Source organism: Heterodontus francisci, unplaced genomic scaffold (genome assembly GCF_036365525.1).
Source record: "Heterodontus francisci isolate sHetFra1 unplaced genomic scaffold, sHetFra1.hap1 HAP1_SCAFFOLD_43, whole genome shotgun sequence".
NCBI lineage: Eukaryota > Metazoa > Chordata > Chondrichthyes > Heterodontiformes > Heterodontidae > Heterodontus > Heterodontus francisci.
In genome coordinates, this window is record NW_027141852.1 from 11,109,113 (window position 1) to 11,126,860 (window position 17,748).

Sequence of the window (17,748 nt, forward strand, 5' to 3'; positions counted from 1 at the left end):
AACGCCACAGAATACAAGGCTACGGCCACGTGCTGGAAAATGGAATTAGAATAGATAGGTACTTGATGGCCGGCACGGACATGATGGCCGAAGGGCCTGTTTCTGTGCTGTATAACTCTATGACTCTATGAAACCTCACTGAATTACAGAAGGTGTGCAGCACTGTCAGAGGTGCTGTCCTTCTAATGAGACTTCAAATAGCGCAACGTTCTCCGAGTATCAACCAAAACATGTCCATTGTGTAGATATGTGCCATATTTGCTTATGAAACGACAGTCACTGCTCCTAAAGTAATTCACTTTAGGTGAATTAAGATGACTTGGTACTATATAACTGGCGAATGAGCAAGAGGTAGCGGGGGACTGTTGGGGTGGGACGGAGGTGGTGATGGCAACCTTTGAGGGGATTTTTGGGTCGAAGTTGTTTTCTGTGATAAATTGAGTAGCTCCATCTTTAATCCTGGCAGCTGCCTGAATGTCACAGACAGTGACGTTTCAGTGGAAGAGGCTGCATTTGCGCATGTGCTAGTACAGCGTCACCTGGTGGTTGCGTTGTCAGCAAATGCAGCGTTTTAACTTTGGCTCCACGATGACATTTTTTTCCTCAATTAAAATAGGTCTTGAGTGCCTTAATAACTTCTTCACATGTAGCCTTCTGTTCTTCATGAGGATGTTGCCTGCACACTCCCTCCATTGCAGACAATAGCGTACTGACCTGCTCCATGTCTGGCTTCTGCACGAGACCCGATGCAGTACGATACCTTGCAAACCTCTGGAACCATCTTGGCCACTCCTCGGCTTGGTTCAGTCCAGTGACCTTTTCAAAGGTGCAGGCAAAGATTTCTCCATCTTCGCTTTGGTTGACTGTGGCCCCCATATAATATTCTGATATCTGTCAAGGCTTAGTACACAATATATAAGAATCTGACGGTTAAAATAACCTGAGTTTACTCTGCACATCTTGCATTGAAGGTTTCATCGACAACTCTCCATGAAGTGCTGTACAGATTATATTACATCACTTCCTGTGATGATGCACATAGTCTATTTATATAATCTGCCCAGTAACAACCCAATGTCCACTCTTATATTATTGTACAGATGTGAGAAAAGCTGAGGATGGGAATGGAACGTCTGAATGAAGATGTCATGATGCTGATGATGTAAATGAGGCTGATCTGTTTCCCATTCCACAATCCCTCTTTATTTCTGTGCATGTTTCTCGATGCTGTTTCAACCAATTTGAAAAAGAATCACAAATCCTCCTCTGGAGCCTCAGATGTCCATTAAGAAAAGGCATGGTGGCCAAGTGGTAAGGCGTCAGTCTTGTAAACTGAAGATTACGGCTTCAATCCCCGTACGTGCCTTCTGATTAGTTTCTCACTTTAAATGTGATGTTTCCAGAAAAGATGTCTGTTGCATTTGTGTCGGCCATCTGGAAATCAGTGTCATGTTACACTTTATCCTGGACACTGGGAAGAACATGAGGAGTAGCCACATGGTCCCTCGAGCCTTCTCTGCCATTGATAGAGTGAAAATATCTGAGGTCCAAGCACTGAACCTTATTACTGTGCATTTGCTGGATATTTAACAGAGCTATTCTATTAATCCCACATCCCGCTCTCCGGTCCTTTCCCCCATTGCCCTGTTATATTTTCCATGTCAGGTACATATCCAATTCCATTTCGAGTTAACATTGAATCTGCTTCCACTGACCTTTCAGGATTGCATTCCAGACCAGAACAACACACTGCTGAAAAAACAATCTCCTCATCACAACTCGAATTCTTTTGTCAATTACTTTAAATGTGTTTCCTCTGGTTACTGACCCTTCTGTCACTGGCGACACTTTCTCCTTCTTTACTCTTTCAAAACTCTTCAGGATTTGCATTTCCTGCTGCCTTTGCTGATATAACAAGGCTGAGCACACATCACCAAAAGGAATATAAAAGCAAAATACTGCGGATGCTGTAAATCTGAAACAAAAACAAGAAATGCTGGATTCACTCAGCAGGGCTGGCAGCATCTGTGGAAAGAGAAGCAGAGTTAACGTTTCGGGTCAGTGACCCTTCTTACAAGAAATGCTGGATTCACTCAGCAGGGCTGGCAGCATCTGTGGAAAGAGAAGCAGAGTTAACGTTTCGGGTCAGTGACCCTTCTTTGCAGAGTTAACGTTTCGGGTCAGTGACCCAGGAATATGATTGGCTCTGAATCACATTTATCCTTCCTGTCAATCTGATGTGGACCTTGTATTTTCCCGGAACCAAACAATCTGAGCAGCAAGTGTGGGTTCCAGTGAATCCCACCGCGCTGAGAGAGAGAGGATGTGATAATGAGCCAGATAGAAGAAAGGAGTGAGATAGAGAGTAAAATAGCCCTGGTCTGTTTCTACTAACCCCCGGCCCCCTACTTAAAATGGCATCATTTTCTCCTGCCTCTCCACATTCTAATCCATTGATTAATGCAATCCTTTCATCTGGAGCACAGAACATAGAACAGTCCAGCAGAGTACAGGCCCGTCGGCCCACGATGTTGTGCCGAACCTTTAACCTACTCGAAGATTAAACTACCTACATACCCTTCATTCCACTATCATCCATGTACCTATCCAAGAGTCGCTTAAATGTCCCTAATGTATCTGCTTCTCCTACCACCGCTGGCAGTGCATTCCACGCACCCACCACTCTCTGTGTAAAGAACCTACCTCTGACATCTCCCCGAAACCTTCCTGCATCACCTTAAAATTATCTCCCCTGGTGATAGCCCTTTCTCCCCTGGGAAAAAGTATCTGGCTATCCACTCTATCTATGCCTCTCATCATCTTGTACCCCTCTATCAAGTCACCTCTCATCCTTCTTCGTTCCAGTGAGAAAAGCCCTAGCACCCTCAACCTTTCTTCGTAAAACATACCCTCCAGTCCAGGCAGCATCCTGGTAAATCTCCTCTGCACCTTCTCTAAAGCTTCCACATCCTTCCTATAATGAGGCGACCAGAACTGAACACAATATTCCAAGTGTGGTCTAACCAGGGCTTTATAGAGCTGCAGCATAACCTCGCGGCTCTTAAACTCAATCCCCCTGTTAATGAAAGCCAACACACCATATGCCTTCTTAACAACCCTATCAACTTGGGTGGCAACTTTGAGCGATCTATGGACATGGACCCCAAGATCCCTCTGTTCCTCCACACTACCAAGCATCCTGTCTTTAAGCCTGTATTCTGCATTCAAATTCGACCTTCCAAAATGAATCACTTCACACTTTTCCAGGTTGAACTCCATCTGTCCCTTCAATTCCTGTTTCCTAATCCATTGATGTTTCACAATGTACTGAACTGTCCCAATCCATTGATATAACTCAGTCCATAGAATTTCCCAATCCACTTATATTTTCCAGTCCATTGACTTTCCCAATCCATTAATGGTTCCTGACCATTGACATTCCCAATCCATTTATATTGCCTGTGATTTCAAAGCAACTGTGGAATACAAATAGTATCAGTATTATCAGATACATCGAGACGAGGTGCAATAGCCAAGTGGACAGATGTTGGGTTTATGAAGAAAAAAGCATTGGCTCGATATTTGTCCAGTCTATCACTGGATCTGAACTCTCAACCTACTGTTTTTCTGTGGGTCTGCTGACTTGTATATGTGAAGAACCATTGGATGTTTCTCAATCCTCTGACTTTTCTCATTCTTGTGCCAGATTTGTTCCTTTGGGTTCACCAGTGAAGAAAATTATTCCCTATTACATTTGGTGAAGACTTTAATAACCTCACATCCTTGTGTCTCAGCATCTCAGGTCAAACTCCCTACAGAAACTTTAAACATTTAACTATTCTGCTGGAAACATTTTCAAGGGCGCAGCCATTCCTTCATTACGCTTCCTTCTTTGACATGTGATTGACAAATATGTGTGTAATGGAGAGAGAGAGAGTGAAAAAAAAGAGAGAGAGAGTGCGATAGAAAGTTAGAGGACCAGCTAAAGACAGATAGAGAGAGAGAGGCAGAGAGAGGTAAATCGATAGACAGACAGAGAGAGAGAGAGAGAGAGAGAAGGAGAGAGAGTCATTGAGTCATGGAGTCACTACAGTACAGTAAGTCATTTTGCCCATCAAGCCCATGTAAATCAATCCATTCAGTCCCATTCCCCCGCTCTATCCCCATAGCCCTGTAAGTTATCTAAACCTGTCATATTTATTATAATCTTGCACATGTCTATCAAATCTCCCCTCAATCTCCTTTGCTCCAAGAAGAACAACCCCAGCTTCTCCAACCTAACCTTGCAGCTAAAATCGCTCATGTCTGGAACCATTCTGATAAATCTCCTCCACCCTCTCTAGGACACTCACATCCCTCCAAACGTATGTTGACTAGAACTGGATGCAATTCTCTGGTTGTGGCCCAACTCGAGATTTATACAGGTTCAGCATAACTTCCCTACTTTTGTACTCAGTACCTCTATTTATGAAGCCCAAGATCCCATATGCTTTGCTAACTATTTTCTCAATGTGTCCTGCCACCTTCAAAGAACTATGCATATGAATCCCCAGGATTTTATTCCTAAAAATATGCTTTCTTCATATAAATCTGTAAAAAATGCATTATACAACAGTTCAAAACAGCACCAAGTTGACATTCCAAAAAGTGCAAAGGAAATCAGTTTTCTTCAATACAGGAGTGAGTTGCCTCACAACCCTTCCACTCCGTTTTACCTGACATGGACATTTTACAGCAAACCCATATCTGGTGTCTTCAGCACGAGGGGTTTCCAATGGGTCCAGCTGCCCAGTTCACTATGGCAGGGGGACCTTACACAGTGGTCTTTCCCCATTGAGCCTTTGCAGTGGCTACCCCAAGCTTTAGTGCGTCCCTCAGCACGTAGTCCTGGACCTTGGAATGTGCCAGTCTGCAAAACTCGGTCGTGGACAACTCTTTCCGCTGCAAGACCAGCAGGTTTCGGGCAGACCAAAGAGTGTCTGTCACCAAATTGATGGTCCTCCAGCAGCAGTTAATGTTTATTTCGGTGTGTATCCCTGGGAACAGCCCGTAGAGCACAGACTCCTGTGTTACAGAGCTGCTTGGGATGAACCTCGACAAAAACCACTGCATCTCTTTCCACACCTGCTTTGCAAAGACACATTCCAGAAGGAGGTGGGCAACTGTCTCTTCCCCACCGCAGCCACCTCGAGGGCCGCGTGTGGAGGGGGCGAGACTTCGGGCATGCAGGAAGGATCTGACAGGAAGGGCTCGTCTTACCACCAGCCAAGCTACATCTTGGTGCTTGTTTGAAAGTTCTGGTGATGAGGCTTTCTGCCAAATCACCTTGGTAGTCTGCTCGGGGAACCATCCGACCGGATCCACCGTTTCCTTTACCCGGAGGGCCTTCAGGACATTCCGTGCAGACCACTGCCTGATGGATTGGTGGTCAAAGGTGTTTTCCCGCAGAAACATTCCCACGAAGGATAGCTGGTACGGTATGGTCCAACTGGATGAAGCGATCCGCGGCAATGTGACCAGACCCATCCTTCTCAACACCTCAGCACAGAGTGACACTTGGTGTTTGTGTACTGGGGCTCCACACACAGCTTGGTGCAGCTGCACACGAAGGTGGTCATCAGGATGAGGGCGACGTTGGGTACATTTTTCCCGCCCTTGTCCAGAGGTTTGAACATCGTGTCCCTCCCGCCCTGGTCCATTTTAGATCTCCAGATGATGCAGTTGAAGTCACCGCCTTGGATGACCGGCCTGGACGTCGCCAGCAGCAGTGGGAGCTGCTGGAAGACGGTCAGCCGCTCGCTGCGTTGTACCGGGGCGTACACGTTGATCAACCGGAGCGGAGCGTTGTTGTACATCACGTCTGCTACGAGGAGGCGGCCGCCCACCACCTCCTTAACTTCGGAGATGGTGAAGTTACCTCCCCGCAGCAGAATACCCAGGCCGGAGAAACGGCAGTCATTACCCCCCGACCAGATCGATGGCCCGTGGGACCACCATCGCGACCACTGCCTGTAGGTGCTGAGGTGTGGTATTCCACACTCCTGCAGAAACAGTAGGTCAGCTTTGACCTTGGCAAGGTAATCCAAGGTTGAAACACATCGCGTAGTAGATTTAATGCTACGCACATTAATGGAAGCAATTCTTGCACCCATTTTTTACTGAAAATTAGTTGTTGCTTCCCATACCATTTGTCCTCGCCTCCTTGATGAAGGGTCACTGACCCGAAACGTTAACTCTGCTTCTCTTTCCACAGATGCTGCCAGACCTGCTGAGTGGTTCCAGCATTTCTTGTTTTTATTTCAGATTTCCAGCATCCGCAGTATTTTGCTTTGATCTCGCTGTCTCTTGCTGGTTTGCTCAGTACCTTTCTCTGTCTGTTCCTTTCTGAGTCCTGATAATATCTTCCTGGTTTTCTGTGTGTCTTTCTCTGCCTGCCTCATTGTCGGTGCTGTTACTCAGTGTCCTTGTGTCATTGTGCAGTGAGGGTGAGTCCGTCAGCACGTGTGTTGCTGAGTCCGGGATTCTTGAGAAATCCGACTCCAATCCTATTTCTATAAACACTTTGGGGAAATGAACATATTTCACTAACAGGCAGCTGAAACTTAATACAGCAGTTAGCAGAGTGGTGCAGTGGAAGCGTGCTGGGCCCATAACCCAGAGATCAATGGATCGAAACCATTCTCTGCTATTTATGTTTGGTAATAATACAAACAGTTCACTTTCAAAACATCAAGTATTTACCCATAATAACAAGATGCTTCCAAAGGCACTCTATTGCAATCAGCTTCTTCTTTCTCGTGAACACATCAATCAGTAACAACTCACTTGTGCTCACACGAACACAATCTGCAAACACGGACCAGCCGAGTCTCTCCCACTTTGTCAACCCCTTCCTGCAGAGCATCCTCTGGTGATGTTGGCCACAATAAAACCAGGACAAATGGTCACAGTGAGGAGACGGTCAGTGACAGAAAATAAAACAATAACAGGAAAACCTTTACACAACAACAGGGTACATCTTTACACAACAGGAAATACCTTTAGATAACAGGGAGAACACAATCATACAAATGCCTTGTTTCTCCATCTCAGTCTCGTTGCCTCTCTCTCTGTCCCTCACTTTTGCTTCCTCACGGTCTCTTCTTGGTTTTCTGTGTGTTTTTATCTCTGTACCGTTGTCGATGGTGTTACTCAGCGTCCTTGTAACATTGTGTAGCCGGGCTGAGCCTCCCAACACCTGTGTTGCTGTAATAAAAACAGAAAATGCTGGAAATGCTCAGTAGGTCTGGCAGCATCTGTGCAGAGAGAAACAGTTAACAGTTCAGGTCTGTTTCCTGAGCTCACATTAACTTTGTTCTCTCTCCACAGATGCTGCCAGACCTGCTAATTATTTCAAGCATTTTCTGTTTATGTTTCAGATTTCCAGCATCTGCAGTATTTTGCTTTTGTACGTGTGTTGATGTGTCTGGGACTGCTTGAGTGCAATGCTATTGCTTTATAAACAGCGTTGAAACAAACATTTATCTCGTTAACACACAGCACTAATACACAGCTGGATATAAACAGCAGCCTGCAGCAGAGGGCGCAGTGGAAGTTTATTAACACAAATAATTCACCAGCACTATATTTACTGCTGCCCACAATCACACCACACTTCATCTTAACACGTTTTACTCTTTATTTACATCAACTTCTTCCTTCCAGTAAACACTTCAATTTGGAACACAGCTTCCAAATCACCTTTATTCACAAACCCGAACACACACCAGCCCAGACTTTCCCCTTTCTGTCAACCCATTCCTGCATCACTGCCTCTCCACCAACAGTTGTTGCTAGAATCATACAATCATAGAATGGCTACAGCACAGAAGGAGGCCATTCAGCCTGTCGAACCCGTGCTGGCTCTCTGTTAGAGAAACTCACCTCACTTGACTCCCTAGTCAGTTCAATTTTGGAGGTGGGAAAACTTCTCGAAAGAATAATTCGGGACAAAATTAATAATCCCATGGAGAAATGTGGGTTAATTCAAGAAAGCCAGCATGGATATCTTAAGGGAAAATCATGTTTAACTGTCCTGCTGTAGTTTTTTGATGAGGTAACAGAGAGGGATGATGAGGGCAATGCTGTTGATGTGGTGTACATGGACTTTCAAAAGGTCTGGCAGCATCTGAAAGGTCACTGACCTGAAACGTTAACTTTGCTTCTCTCTGTACAGATGCTGCCTGACCTGTTGAGTATTTTCAGCATTTCTTGTTTTCATTATGGCACAGAGTTCCCTTTTCAAACTTACAGAATTAACGACAATAATGTACTCTGAGATTCAAGTTAAATATCAGCCCAATATTTACACACATTATGAGTTTATAAGTTTCAGTATTAATTCCCATAGTGCATCCTGACATATACATTAGATATAACATAACATAAGAACAGAAGAAATAGGAGCAGGAGTAGGCCATTCGGCCCCTCAAGCCTGCCCCGCCATTCAGTAAGATCATGGCTGATCTGCCCCAGACCTCAACTCCTCTTTCATGGCAGCTCTTCATAGCCCTCAACTCTCCAATATTTCAAAAATCTATTTACATCCTCTTTAAATACTTTCAGTGATTTAGCCTCCAATACTGTCTGGGGTAGAGAATTCCAGAGAAGAAATTCTCAGTTTTAAATGAGTGTCCCCTTATTCTGTAACTATGTCGCCTAGTTTGAGATTCCCCCACTAGTGGAAACATTTTCTCAACATCGACCCTGTTAATAAAAACAAGAAATGCTGGAAATACTCAGCAGGTCTGGCAGCATCTGTGAAGAGAGAAGCAGAGTTAATGTTTCAGGTCAGAGACCCTTCTTCACCCTGTTAAGCCCCCTCAGAATCTTGTACGTTTCAAAAAGATCACCCCTCATTCTTCTAAACACGAATGAATAACCTGTTTAGCCGTTCTTCATAAGTCAACCCCTTCATCTCAGGAATCAGCTGAGTGAATCGCTTTTGAACTCCTCCAATGCCAGTACATCCTTTCTTAAGTCTAAATCTCAAGTGTGATATCAGATTGAGAGAATCTGAAAGATAGTATAACCTGAGATACAAACTGAGAATTCAGTTTAAAACTCCCCCGGATTGTGAAACTAAAAGATACAATAGCAATTTAATTTGTATAGACTGTGCTTTGGATCACATTCCAGCCCTCATACAGTATCAGACTGGAAGATACTGTAGCAATTCCATTAGTGCAGACTCAGCTCTACATTACAGAGTGGGGAACATATTTAAACAACCCGGAACACTTTTACACAAGACGGATCATATTTACACAACTGAGAAGATCTTTACCCAACAGGGAACCATTTTACATAATAACAGAGAACATCTTCACACAACAGCGAATACAGTAACACAACAGAGAACATATTACACAGCAGGAAATATCTTTAAAAGAACACAGGGAACATCTTTACACAACAGTGAACACAATTACATAAATCATCAGTCTTTCGCTGTCTCTTGCTGGTTTGCTCAGTACCTTTCTCTGTCTGTTCCCTTCTGGGTCCTGATAATCTCTTCCTGGTTTTCTGTGTCTTTCTCTGTCTGTTCCCTTCTGGGTCCTGATAATCTCTTCCTGGTTTTCTGTGTGTCTTTCTCTGCCTGCCTCATTGTCGGTGCTGTTACTCAGTGTCCTTGTGTCATTGTGCAGTGAGGGTGAGTCCGTCAGCACATGTGTTGCTGAGTCCGGGATTCTTGAGAAATCCGACCACAGTCCTATTTTGATAAAAACATTGGAGAAATGAACATATTTCACTAACAGGCAGCTAAAATTGAAAACAGCAGTTAGCAGAGTGGCGCAGCGGGATCGTGCTGGGCCCATAACCCAAAGGTCGATGGATTGAAACCATTCTCTGCTATTTATGTTTGGTAATAACACAAACAGTTCACTTTCAAAACATCAAGTGTTTCCCCATAATAACAAGATGCGCTCGATTGCAATCAGCTTTTTCCTTCGAGTGAACAGATCAATCAGTAACAAATCACTTTTGTTCACACGAACACAAACTGCAAACATGGACCAGCCGAGTCTCTCCCACTTTGTCAACCCCTTCCTGCAGAGTCTCCTCTCCACCACCAGATGGTGATGTTGGCCACAATAAAACCAGGACAAATGGTCAGTGAGGAGACGGTCAGGAACAGAAAATAAAACAAGAACAGGGAAAACCTTTACACAACAACAGGGGACATCTTTACACAACAGAAAACATATTTACACAACAGGAAATACAACCGGGAGAGCACAATCATACAAATGCCTTGTTTCTCCATCTCAGTTTCGTTGTCTGTCTCTCTCTCTCCGTTCCTCACTTTTGCTTCCTCACAGTCTATTCGTTTTCTGTGTGTTTTTCTCTCTGTCCCGTTGTCGATGGTGTCACTCAACGTCCTTGTAACATTGCGTAGCCAGGCTGTGCCTCCCAACACCTGTGTTATAGAACATAGAACATAGAACAGTACAGCACAGGTCAGGCCCTTCGGCCCACGATGATGTGCCGAACCTTTAACCTACTCTAAGATCAAAACTACCTACATACCCTTCATTCTACTATCATCCATGTACCTATCCAAGAGACGCTTAAATGTCCCTAATGTATCTGCTTCTACTACCACCGCTGGCAGTGCATTCCATGCACCCACCACTCTCTTGTGTGAAGAAACTACCTCTGACATCTCCCCGAAACCTTCCTCCATCACCTTAAAATTATGCCCCCTGGTGATAGCCCTTTCCACCCTGGGAAAAAGTCTCTGGCTATCCACTCTATCTATGCCTCTCATCATCTTGTACCCCTCTATCAAGTCACCTCTCATCCTTCTTCGTTCCAATGAGAAAAGTCCCAGCTCCCTCAATCTTTCTTCGTAAGACATGCCCTCCAGTCCAGGCAGCATCCTGATAAATCTCCTCTGCACCCTCTCTAAAGCTTCCACATCCTTCCTATAATGAGACGACCAGAACTGAACACAATATTCCAAGTGTGGTCTAACCAGGGCTTTATAGAGCTGCAGCATAACCTCGCGGCTCTTAAACTCAATCCCCCTGTTAATGAAAGCCAACACACCATACGCCTTCTTAACAACCCTATCAACTTGGGTGGCAACTTTGAGCGATCTATGGACATGGGCCCCAAGATCCCTCTGTTCCTCCACACTACCAAGAATCCTGTCTTTTCGCCTGTATTCTGCATTCAAATTCGACCCTCCAAAATGAATCACTTCACACTTTTCCAGTTTGAACTCCATCTGCCACTTCTCAGCCCAGCTCTGCATCCTGTCAATGTCCTGTTGCAACCTACAACAGCCTTCCACACTATCCACAACTCCAGCAACCTTCGTGTCATCGGCAAACTTGCTAACCCAGACTTCCACTTCCTCATCCAAGTCATTTATAAAAATCACAAAGAGCGGAGGTCCCAGAACAGATCCCTGCGGAACACCACTGGTCACCGAGCTCCAGGCTGAATACTTTCCATCTACTACCACCCTCTGTCTTCTATGGGCCAGCCAATTCTGTATCCAGACAGCCAACTTTCCCTGTATCCCATGCCTCCTTACTTTCTGAATGAGCCTACCATGGGGAACATAATCACACGCCTTGCTGAAATCCATATACACCACATCCACTGCTCTTCCTTCATCAATGTGTTTTGTCACATCTTCAAAGAATTCAATAAGGCTTGTGAGGCATGACCTGCCCCTCACAAAGCCATGCTGACTGTCTCTTATCAAACTATGCTTTTCCAACTAATCATAAATCCTGTCTCTCAGAATCCTCTCCAATAATTTGCCCACTACCTACGTAAGACTGACTGGTCTATAATTCCCAGGGTTATCTCTATTCCCTTTCTTGAACAAGGGAATAACATTTGCCACCCTCCAATCATCTGGTACTACTCCAGTGGACAGTGAGGACGCAAAGATCATCGCCAAAGGCGCGGCAATCTCTTCCCTCGCTTCCCTTAATATCCTTGGGTATATCCCGGCTGGCCCCAGGGACTTATCTGTCCTCATGTCTTTCAAAATTTCCAGCACATCCTCCCTCTTAACATCAACCTGTTCGAGCATATCTGCCTGTTTCACGCTGTCCTCACAAACGACCAGGTCCCTCTCACTAGTGAATACTGAAGCAAAGTATTCATTTAGGACCTCCCCTACCTCCTCCGACTCCAGGCACAAGTTCCCTCCACTATCCTTTATCGGCCCTACCCTCACTCTGGCCATCCTCTTGTTCCTCACATAAGTGTAGAACGCATTGGGATTTTCCATTAATCCTACCCGCCAAGACTTTTTCATGTCCCCTTCTAGCTCTCCTAAGTCCATTCTTCAGTTCCTTCCTGGCTACCTTGTAACCCTCTAGAGCCCTGTCTGATCCTTGCTTCCTCAACCTTAAGTAAGCTTCCTTCTTCCTCTTGACTAGCTGTTCCACATTTCTTGTCATCCAAGGTTCCTTCACCCTACCATCCCTTCCTTGACTCATCGGGACAAACCTATCCAGCAGTCGCAGCAAGTGCTCCCTAAACAACCTCCACATTTCTGTCGTACATTTCCCTGAGAACATCTGTTCCCAATTTATGCACCCCAGTTCCTGCCTAATAGCATTGTAATTCCCCCTCCCCCAATTAAATATTTTCCCATCCCGTCCGCTCCTGTCCCTCTCCATGACGATAGTAAAGGTCAGGGAGTTGTGATCACTATCACCGAAATGCTCTCCCACCGAGAGATCTGCCACCTGGCCTTGTTCGTTGCCAAGCACCAAATCCAACATAGCTTCCCCTCCAGTCAGCCTATCTACACAAACAGGTCAGTGGCAAGTGGTCCAGAGGAAAACCACAAAGAAAAAACATCCCAAAGCCACCACCCAAACCAGTGGCAAGAGGAGGCTCTCTTCTGAATCAGACTGCAACAACTCCTCTTCACTGGACGGGGAAATGCTGGAACGACAGCCCCTTCAAAAGAGGCGGCAGAACTCCGAGATGGATGATAAAGCATCCCAGCCCCCGGGCACTGGAAGCTGTGATGGGCCCGGCGTGCCCCAACCCCAATGCCGCAACACGTAACGAAGTGGCCAACGCATCTCAGCTCCGGGACACCGGGAGCAAAGACACGTCTGGCGCACCTGAGCTCCGGGAGACCGGGAGCTGTGATGTTTTCGAGGAGGAACAGATGGAAGCAGCTGAGCACAACCCAATCCTCTCTGCCTACAAGACCCCCCCGATGTCACCCGAGCGGCACAAACCCTGCATGAAAAATCAGGAGGGGTTTCTGAGCCCAACCAACGTGAAACTGCTTGCGCACACGATGGGTATGCAGGAACATCCCGAAGGACTGGGACTAGCGAGGACAAATGGTATGGGAAGCAACAACTAATTTTTAGTAAAACATGGGTGCAAGAATTGCTTCCATTAATGTGCGTAGCATTAAATCTACTACGCGATATGTTTCAACCTTGGATTACCTTGCCAAGGTCAAAGCTGACCTACTGTTTCTGCAGGAGTGTGGAATACCATACCTCAGCACCTACAGGCAGTGGTCGCGATGGTGGTCCCACGGGCCATCGATCTGGTCGGGGGGTAATGACTGCCGTTCCTCCGGCCTGGGTATTCTGCTGCGGGGAGGTAACTTCACCATCTCCGAAGTTAAGGAGGTGGTGGGCGGCCGCCTCCTCGTAGCAGACGTGATGTACAACAACGCTCCGCTCCGGTTGATCAACGTGTACGCCCCGGTACAACGCAGCGAGCGGCTGACCGTCTTCCAGCAGCTCCCACTGCTGCTGGCGACGTCCAGGCCGGTCATCCTAGGCGGTGACTTCAACTGCATCATCGATGCGGCTGGACGATCCGGCAGTGACGACAGCAAACTGGACGCTACGTCCAGATTCCTAATAGAAACAGTTAAGGATGCCAAACTGCACGACGTCTTCAGCAAACCTGCAGACGGAGCGCAGCGCAGATACACATGGTCAAGATCGGACGGGTCTGCCCGTTCCAGGATTGACTTCCTGTTTGTGTCCCGTGCTGTCACGGTCGGAACCACCGACGTCAAGCCTGTGTTCTTTTTCCGACCACTGCCTCTTACTGGCCGACTGTCACTTACAGAACGACCAGCGGGTTGGCAGAGGGACGTGGAAGTTCAATGCGACACTGCTGACCCCAGAGAACGTTGAGGAACTCAAAAGGAATTACAAAGGTTGGAGGACCGTGAAACCCCTCTTTGAGTCTCCAGTTCACTGGTGGGAAGCGATTAAGGAGAACATCAAGAGGTTCTTCATCCACAAAGGTGTTCAGAAGGCGAGAGAGAGACAGAGGGAACTGTCCCGACTCCAGAAAATTATGCAAAATCTACTCCGGTTGCAGTCAATGGGGGTCGAGGTCAAGGAGGACCTCCAAGAGGTGAAGAGCCAGCAGGCCTCGCTCTTTGCCAAGGAGGCCTCCAAGATCATCTTCCGATCCAGAGTCCGTTCCATTGAGCAGGATGAGACGTGCTCGCGTTACTTCTTCCAAAAGGTACACAGAGAGAGCTCTGTTATCAGCAGCCTGAAGGAAGAAGATGGCTCGGTAACGTCTTCGCAGTCCGACATACTAAGGATCAGCAAATCCTTTTATGCTGGGCTGTATGACGCGAAGCCCACAGACAGCAGAGCCTCCCAGTCCTTCCTGTCATCTATCACAGAGGTCTTAGATGACAGCAGGAGGGAGAGACTGGACAAGCCGCTAACTCTGGACGAGCTGACAAAGGCCGTCCAGTCTTTCGAGACGAGTAAAACTCCCGGGAGCGACGGCTTACCGGTCGAGTTGTACTCGGCCCTGTGGGACTGGGTCGGCCCGGACCTGCTGGAAGTATACGAGAGTATGCTCCTGGCCGGCAGCATGTCAGAATCCATGAGAAAAGGCATCATCACCCTCATTTACAAGCAGAAGGGGGAGAGGGCAGAAATCAGAAATTGGCGGCCCATCTCACTACTTAATGTTGATTACAAGATTCTGTCCAAAGTTATAGCCAGTCGAGTCAAGTCTGCTCTGGAGTTGGTGATTCACCCCGATCAGACCTGTACTGTACCCGACAGGAAAATCTCTGATAGCTTTGCGCTACTCAGGGATACGATCGCCTACGTACGGGACAGGAGGGTGGACACCTGCCTCATCAGCCTGGACCAGGAGAAGGCTTTTGACAGGATATCGCACACCTACATGATGGACGTGCTTTCCAAAATGGGGTTTGGGGAGAGAATCTGCAATTGGATCCAACTGCTCTACACAAACATCAGTAACGCAGTCTCAATCAACGGGTGGGAATCGGAAAGTTTCCCGATCAAATCTGGAGTCAGACAGGGCTGCCCTCTATCCCCGGTCTTATTTGTTTGCTGTATTGAACCCTTTGCTGAGTCTATTAGGAAGGATGCGAGCATAAGAGGGGTGACAATCCCAGGCAGCGGAGGCACTCAGGTCAAAACCTCACTGTACATGGATGACGTCGCAGTTTTCTGCTCGGATCCGCTGTCCGAGCGCAGACTGATGAGCATCTGCGACCAGTTCGAACTGGCCTCGGGAGCCAAAGTTAACCACGGCAAGAGCGAGGCCATGTTCTTTGGCAACTGGGCTGACCGATCCTTTGTCCCCTTCACCGTCAGGTCAGATTACCTGAAGGTGCTGAGGATATGGTTCGGAAGGGCCGGGGCGTGCACCAAAACATGGGAGGAGCGAGTAGCCAAGATACGACAAAAGTTGGGCATGTGGGGGCAGCGATCTCTCTCCATTGTGGGTAAGAACCTGGTCATCAGGTGCGAGGCGCTCACGTTGTTGCTCTACGTGGCGCAGGTCTGGCCCAAACCCCACTCCTGCGCCGTGGCAGTCACCCGAGCCATTTTCCGCTTCGTCTGGGGATCTAAAATGGACCGGGTCCGGAGGGACACGATGTTCAAATCTCTGGACAAGGGCGGGAAAAATGTACCCAACGCGGCTCTCATCCTGATGACCACCTTCGTGTGCGGCTGCATCAAGCTGTGTGCAGATCCCCAGTACGCAAACTCCAAGTGTCACTACGTGCTGAGGTTCTATCTGTCCCCGGTGTTGCGAAGGATGGGCCTGGTCACATTGCCGCGGAACGCTCCATGCAGTTGGGCGGTGCCGTACCACCTATCCTTCGTGGAGAGTTTCTGCGGGGAAACACCTTTGACCAACGGTCCATCAGGCAGTGGTCTGCACGGAATGTCCTCAAGGCCCTACGGGAAAAGGAAACGGTGGATCCTGTCGGATGCTTCCCCGAGCAGACCGTCAAAGTCATTTGGCGGAATGCCTCATCACCAGAACTTTCAAACAAGCACCAAGACGTAGCTTGGCTGGTGGTGAGAAGGGCCCTCCCCGTCAGATCCTTCCTGCACACCCGAAGTCTCGCCCCCTCCGCACAGTGCCCCCGCGTTGGCTGTGGTGGGGAAGAGACGGTCGCCCACCTCCTCCTGGAATGTGCCTTTGCAAAGCAGGTGTGGAAAGAGATGCAGTGGTTTTTGTCAAGGTTCATCCCAAGCAGCTCTGTAACACAGGAGTCTGTGCTCTACGGGCTGTTCCCAGGGACGCACACCGAGACAAACATCAACTGCTGCTGGAGGACTATCAATTCTGTGAAAGACGCCCTTTGGTCTGCCCGAAACATGCTGGTCTTCCAGCGCAAAGAGTTGTCCGCCACCGAATGTTGCAGACTGGCACATTCCAAGGTCCAGGACTACGTGCTGAGGGACGCACTAAGGCTTGGGGCAGCCGCAGCAAAGGCTCAATAGGGAAAGACCACAGTGTAAGGTTCCCCCACCAAGCTGGACTGAGGGGCTGGATCCATGGGAAACCCCTCGAACTGTATCGTTAATATTCTCAATTGCTGTATATGTAAAACTTTAATTGACATGACAATTGTGAAACGGAAGGGTTGGGAAGAAACTCATGACAGTATTGAAGGAAACTGATCCCCCTTGCAATGTTTGTATTTTTTGGTGCTGTTTGGAAACTGTGTGGCAATGTAATTTTTACAGATCTTTATGAATAAAGTATATTTTGGAAATAAAAAAAAAATCGACATATTGAGTCAGGAAACCTTCCTGGACACACCTGACAAAAACTGCTCCATTCAAACTATTTGCACTAAGGAGGTTCCAATCAATATTATGGAAGTTGAAGTCACCCATTACAACAACCCTGTTACTTCTGCACCTTTCCAAAATCTGCCTCCCAATCTGTTCCTCCGTGTCTCTGTTGTTATTGGGGGGTCTATAGAAAACTCCCAATAAAGTGACTGCTCCTTTCCTGTTTCTGACTTCCACCCATAATGACTCAGTAGACAAACCCTCCTCGATGACCTACCTTTCTGCAGCTGTGATACTATCCCTGATTAACAATGCCACTCCCCCACTTCTTTTACCTCCCTCCCTATTCCTTTTGAAACATCTAAACCCCGGAACATCCAACATCCATTCCTGCCCCTGTGATCTCCAAGTGTCTGAAATGGCCACAACATCGTAGCTCGAAGTACTGATCCATGCTCTAAGTTCATCACCCTTATTCCTGACACTTCTTGCATTAAAATAGACACACTTCAACCCATCATACTGGCTGAAACTTTGCCCTGTCAACTGTCTAACCTTGTTCACAGACTCTCTGCACTCGGTATCTGCCTGTTCAACAGCTACCCCGTCCACTGATCCATAGCTCCGGTTCCCATCCCCCTGCCAAACTAGT

At 47.1% G+C, this 17,748-nt stretch overlaps 1 non-coding gene across 1 annotated transcript; it reads left to right on the forward strand.

Moving 5' to 3' along the window:
• Positions 1-1,294: 1,294 nt before the first annotated feature.
• trnat-ugu (transfer RNA threonine (anticodon UGU)) lies at positions 1,295-1,366 on the forward strand. Its single transcript has one exon. It is a non-coding gene; the product is annotated as a tRNA-Thr (tRNA).
• Positions 1,367-17,748: the final 16,382 nt, after the last annotated feature.